Here is a 6436-nt window from a genome sequence, read left to right on the forward strand (position 1 = left end):
GATGACCCACCGGAGCTTTTGGCTGCTGCTGGAGCTGTTACTGGGTCGGTTCGAAATCGCAGCTGCTTCGTGTTGTTATTCCGGTAAGAAATTGTGTTTCGAAAGCCCTATGTTAGTGTCCCGTACATGTATTAAAGCCTTTTACGGTATTAATGTTCCTAGAGTTTGGTAACTGAGGTTGCTTGTTGTAATTTAGAGTTGTTTATGATGTTGCGAAAATGTGTGGGGCTGTACTTTGAGGCTGCCTTTGATTTCGAGTTAAGGAGAAAAGAATTTATGAGGCGTTTGGATTATGAAATTTGCGTTTTGAGGTAGGGGCATTTTTCGATAACTATATTTTGTATATCAGAATTATTACATATGGATACTGATGTGAGAAAATGTGTGTTTAGCGATTGTATTGGCCTTATGTATGGTTTAAATTGTCTCGATTGATTATGAACGTTTGCTGGTTTGAGTTGTTGTGTGGTTTTGTGAAATGAAATGCTTTTGAAGTTGATTTTTTTAAAGCTTTGATATCGAGTTTAATCCGTTGGGAATTGATTTGAGTTGAGTTGATTTTCTTGAAAATGTGAAAAATTAGAATACACTCTTGAATTCGGCCTTGTTTGCTTTAAATGATCTGGTTTGATAAATGATTGTTGCGGAACCATTTCTTTAAAGCTTTAGAAATGAATTTATTCGACTGATAATGATTTGATTTTGAAACGGTTTTCTTGAAATATGGAATTGAGATGATTGTTGGATTTTGGCTTGCCTTGAACTGATTTTGGATTTTGGACTGTTGAAAAGGATTGTGGAAGGGTTTTGTTGAGACCTGAACCGGGTGGCAAAGTCCAAGTTTTAGGGGAGATGCTGCCAAAATTTCTATAAAATCCGAGTCCTTATCGAAATGTTGTTTGGAAACAAATGATGAGTTAAAGACTTCTACTATTTTATTTGAATTATCAAGAAAAGGATGATTTATGCTTTTGAAATGTATTATTAAAGAGAAAATTATGATTTAGTCTTGCTTCTTAAGAAATGCATTGTTTCTCTTTTAGGAGAAAGTTATTTAGGTGAAACTTATGTTTTAAAGCTGTTTTAAATGTGACAAAGACAATGCCTTTGAATTTGATTTGAGGGTCTCAATTAGAGGAGTTTTAATGGCTTTGAAAGAACCTGAATGTCTATTGACAAGTTTCATTTTGAAATGTTTTGAGAAAGGTTTTAAGTACTCTTGAATTCTGAATTCTTGCAAGACTAAAACAATTTTGAACAGTTGAAACGTTCTAGAATTTATCATGGGGGTTGAAGTTGGTTTTGCCTAAGTAAAGGAAACGGCTTTGAAAGAAGTAAATGATTACGTGACTCGGTTTGGCTTAGATCCTATTTATTACTCAAGTCAGGAAGCCAAGGTTTTTAATGAATTTAAATTAACTTGGCGAAATGAGTTATGTTATTCTCCCCTAAAGACTTGAGACTCTACCGAGAAACTTTTGTTATAAAATTCTCTTGTTGGATGGATGATTTTGAATCTTTCAAAATGAATCTTTAACTTGCCATGGTTATGGAAGTTGTGGAAAGAGGATGCCGAGAGTGGCATTGTTTTTTTTAAAAGGGGAACTTACTTTGAGTAAAAGTGGCTTATGAGCCTGAGATGATTTGAGAAATGAGATCTTTAAAGCCGAGGCTGAAAAGAGTTGAAACTTGATTCCAATGTGAATGAATTGAGAAAAGTGATTTATGGCTTAAATGCCGATTTATGAATTTGATGATGTTGAATAGTGGAGGTGCTATTTGGTTTTGAGTCGAAATGGCTGTGTATGATATTGATTTATGGCTGATTGCTGAATGAGTTATAGGCAATATGATTGACTATGAATTATGAATTTAAGCCGGATGGCTGAGATGGATGTTGATCCATGGCTGGGACTGAATGAATATAGGCTTGAGATACCTAGGTAGTAGCAAGGGTTGTAGTTCGTCCTACTTGCTCCAGGTCAGAGACTGTGACGCCTGGGTAGTAGCAGTAGTAGTGGTGGTTCCACTTGCTCCTGGTTGAGATTTTAAACACCCGCCTGGGTAGTAGCCGCAGTAGTGGTTATTCCACTGGCTCTGGGTTGAGCGGGTAGTAGCAATGGGGTTGTAGCTCAAACCTACTTGCTCCGTGATGGGTGTTTCTGTCCATGGTTAGCTACCAGGACGTGTCAGGTTGGCTATATAACCGACAGATGATATCATGAGCCACTAGGACAGGCATGCATCATATGCATCTATGTGACATTGTTTGGGTGTGCATATTGTACGTGGTTTGCCTTTGTGATTAACTGCTAATTGTTCTACTTGCTGTAACTGTTTGTTTGTGCTTGAACTTCCTATCTGTGTTTGCATCTGGGACTCTATTGGATTGTGGTGATTGGTCGATGGTTGGATTGTTTGGGCCTAGTTGGTTGAAATGAGGTGGACCGATGATTGGGTTCGGTTTTGTGTTTTTGGTTTGGAAAAGTATGAAATGCTAATTTGGTTCAGCATGGTTAAACCTTTTTGAAAGGCTTTTGAGTTTTTGAGAATTGAACGGTTCCTTTTTTAGAAAAGATTTCCGACTTTACTTTTATTGAAAACCGTTGTTTTTGAAAAGAGGCAAAAGACGGTTACTAATCACTGGTACAGTTTATTTTCATGTATCCTATTACAGTAATTCCTAAAAACCCTCTACTGAGAACCCTTTCGAGGATGATGTTCTCACCTCCCTACATTTTTCCCTTTTCAGGATATGGGCGCTGAAGTCACGAAGAGTTTATTTAGTTATTGTTGTGATGCTCTGTATTGTTTTAGTTATGGTTTATTGTACCCTCACCTTTATCTTGATATATTCTGTAAGAGGGATAGGAATTGTTTTAGCTAATGCTTGTAATATTATTTATGTATGTATGTATATATTTATGGATGTACTCTTTATGAGAGTTTTTGTAAGTTGTATGGTATCTTTGTATTTACGTTATCAAATGAAAGTATTTTAGGAGTGGTATTGCGGTTTCAAGTTTTAACAGGCTCATATTTTAGTATTAAATAGTATAAGTGTCGTTGTAATGTCTGAGCTATCAGAGTCGCGCAGCCGGAAGCGTGAGCTTTGGTAGTTAGGGTGTTACATTATGGTATCAGAGCAGTCTTTCCTGTAGAGCCTGAGGAATGGACCGACTATGCTTCAATTGCATACTCTGAGTGTTTGTCATGTATTAGGTCTTGTCGAATGACGAGAATTAGAGCTTTATGCACATGGCGATCTATTGATTAACGTTGTTAGTCTTGCATTGCATAATTCTTGGTATTAAGTTTGGCCGGCTTAATATTAGTGAATTTTGTATATGAAAGCACTAATGGGTTATCATAGATGACGTACGAGTTTTGAGTAAAGCGAATCGCGGGTTTTGAGAACGTTGGAGACTATTTCTCGAGGTTATTCAGTTGTGTGTCTTAAATTTAGTTCGAGTCGACCTATTCTTTCATAGCCTAACTTGAGGTTCTTATTTACTAATCCTTTAGAAAGGTGGTTTGATTTTCCAACTCTATTCCTCTATTCATATGCATCCTTGTTTGATCTTAAAGTGCATATGCTTGTTTGAAACCCTTGTTGCATCTATCTTTCTTTGTTTGAGTCCTTCTTAATTCATGTATTCCTTGCTATAGCTTTGAACTTGTCCTATTACGTTGTGCATTTTAACTCCGGATTCCAAGTCCATTCTTAGAGAACTTGTTGATTCAGTTTTTCTCTTATTTGACAGTGATCACAACCAATTTTGAGATTTTTATAAAAATTGATGTTGACTAGATATACACTTATCTATATGTGGAACCTTGAATATTTCTTATACAGTTTAACAACTATTTATTTCTAATACCTCGCCTATACTTTTACTGGTTTACGGAACTGCATTTACTTTAAATACAATTTGATTTTCTACTAATTTTACTACAGTTCCAATGCACATCTTCATTTGATTATGTATTTGGGTATTTTTCGAGATTCTGGAAAGAAAGGATTTTTTCGCTCTTACTCCGGTTGAGTTCCGTTTGATAAACTTCACTTGATTTATTTTTGTATTGAGTTTGATTTAGCATACCCCATTGTTTGTGCCATTGCTGTTTCTTTTGAAAATGTTGGACTCATGGCTTTCTTCTTACGACGGACTAAAGTCTCCCTTAAGCCTTCCATCTCCATGAATGTCAAGCTTGACCTTATTTTTAACTAATCTCTTACATCTTGTGAGCATTACCATTGATCTTGATTTTTCCAATCTTGTGAATCTCATTCTTATGTGAGTTAGTTTGATTCGTTTCAAAATAGTGCATCATTTATCCTCTCATTGTCTTTACAAGAGTTTTTAGTCAAATATTTATCCTTGAGAAATTACTAATGATTAAGTTGTCTTTTCCTATGACTTTTGTATTCTTTTGGATCAATTGAAAGCTTGTTTGATGACTCGTGCCTAGTGGATTTTGTTTTAACTATCTTGATTTATGATCCTTTCTCGTATGACTTGACTCCTTTTCAAGTACGTCCTAATCTTCTTGAATATTGTTGTGAGATGGTGATTTCAAGTATACATTTGGAGTCTTGTTTTGAATTTTATAAAGCAGATTAAATTCTCTGTGAAGAAGTTCCAAATCGAACTTATTTTTCAGTTGCTTGGTTATAATTGAAACCATTGTTCAATTGTTGACAAAATTTTTTTAAAGTTGACATGCGCTATTTTAAATGAGGGTTTGAAAAGTTTCATTGTTTAATGGAAATCTGTTCGTTTGTAACGCACCACTTGTTTCCTTACCAGATTGTAAGCAAATTTTTACCTCGGAATATCTTTTCTATAGAGAATTTAACTTCCTCCTTCTTCCTTGCTATTAATGTTATACATGCTTGTTTGAATATGGGCTTTGAGAACTTTTGAACAAGCAATTGATTTTTCTCCAAGTTTTATGAATTACTTTTGGTTAGGTTGTGCATCTAACTATCTTTCTAAAATATTTGAGGAAATGTTTGAGCTCTTGGCCAAACCTATGTACAGTTTGTTTTTAGCATTCTACATGATCTGTTTCAACATGAAGTTGTATTAGCAAAGCCATGTTTATGCTTTTGTTATTCTCTTGAAGAATGTTTATTACTTGACTTTCTTTTAGGCTGCGAAATGATTTTTCTGAAAGTTTTCAATTCTTTTGTGAACAATGCATTCGAAAGTATTTTTAATCATGCTCTTGAGTTCGGTGAGCTTTGTCTTGGGTTTGAAATCTTCTCTACTGCAAACCTCATGCTTCTTCGACTCAGCTTGAATTTTCTTCTTATTGGTCCTGTTGGATTTCCTTGATACAAGGGTTATCTTTGAAGTTGTCAATCGATTTATTTCTAGAAAACTTCATTGGTTGAGTGTCTTTGTTTACTTGGATTGGATACATTCTCCCAAATCTATTAGTATTATTCTTGACGTGTTTCTTTCCTTTCTGAATCTGGTATCCTTTTGAGTAGACTTGAGAATTGTTTTGATATCACGTGTGACTTGTAGACGTAGTAACGCGATGCATTAGTTCTTTAAGACATGATATGTGTATATGGAAGGTGAAGCGGTAAGTGTGTAACGTTATGACGAGTTGTGGGTATTTTGTCCCTTGCAAACGAGCTTGTGGGTGTTAGGCCCATGATCGGCTATGAGGTTGTAAAGTGATTGGTGGAGTTAGGAAGTTGAGGTTCTGAAGAACGAGATTTGTCGGCGAACATTGTAGCCGTTGTTTTATTACCAACCTGTTTTGGTAGCCTTTATGTCACATTGATTACCGCCTTGTTTTGTGAACGCCTATCTTGGTTTGCACCCTATTTTGTTACCTCAAGTTTTCGTAAAGTCTTGAGATTATATGACCTTGTGCATTGAGCCTATCTTGTAACGTTTGCCATGCAATCACACTCCTACCTTTGTATCTTTATGCATACGACCACCCAAGTATTTGAAAAACGTGTATATGTTTATATTTTGAGATATTTTTGCTTCTTCCTTAAATGTGTTCAAGGGTGAATGGTGCACGAAATTGTGATCAATACTTTTCACAACACAAATTATCCCCGGTGATGAATCCAAAAACTTGGTGTTCAATACCATGGCATAAACACAACTTCGCACAACTAACCAACAAGTGTACTGGGTCATCCAAGTAATAAACCTTACGCGAGTAAGGGTCGATCCCACAGAGATTGTTGGTATGAAGCAAGCTATGGTCACCTTGTAAATCTTAGTCAGGCAGACTCAAATGGATATGAATGATGATATACAAATAAAACATAAAGATAAAGATAGAGATACTTATGTAATTCATTGGTAGGAATTTTAGATAAGCGTATGAAGATGCTTGTCCCTTCCGTCTCTCTGCTTTCCTACTGTCTTCATCCAATCCTTCTTACTCCTTTCCATGG

The 6436-nt window shown here is 35.7% G+C and overlaps 1 long non-coding RNA gene across 1 annotated transcript; it reads left to right on the forward strand.

Annotated features, from left to right (window-relative positions):
• LOC110277889 (uncharacterized) lies at nt 1-3022 on the forward strand. The gene is made up of 2 exons (XR_002370850.2): nt 1-83; nt 2753-3022. It is a non-coding gene; the product is annotated as an uncharacterized LOC110277889 (long non-coding RNA).
• Nucleotides 3023-6436: the final 3414 nt, after the last annotated feature.

This window comes from Arachis duranensis, chromosome 2 (assembly GCF_000817695.3).
Source record: "Arachis duranensis cultivar V14167 chromosome 2, aradu.V14167.gnm2.J7QH, whole genome shotgun sequence".
Taxonomy (NCBI): Eukaryota; Viridiplantae; Streptophyta; class Magnoliopsida; order Fabales; family Fabaceae; genus Arachis; species Arachis duranensis.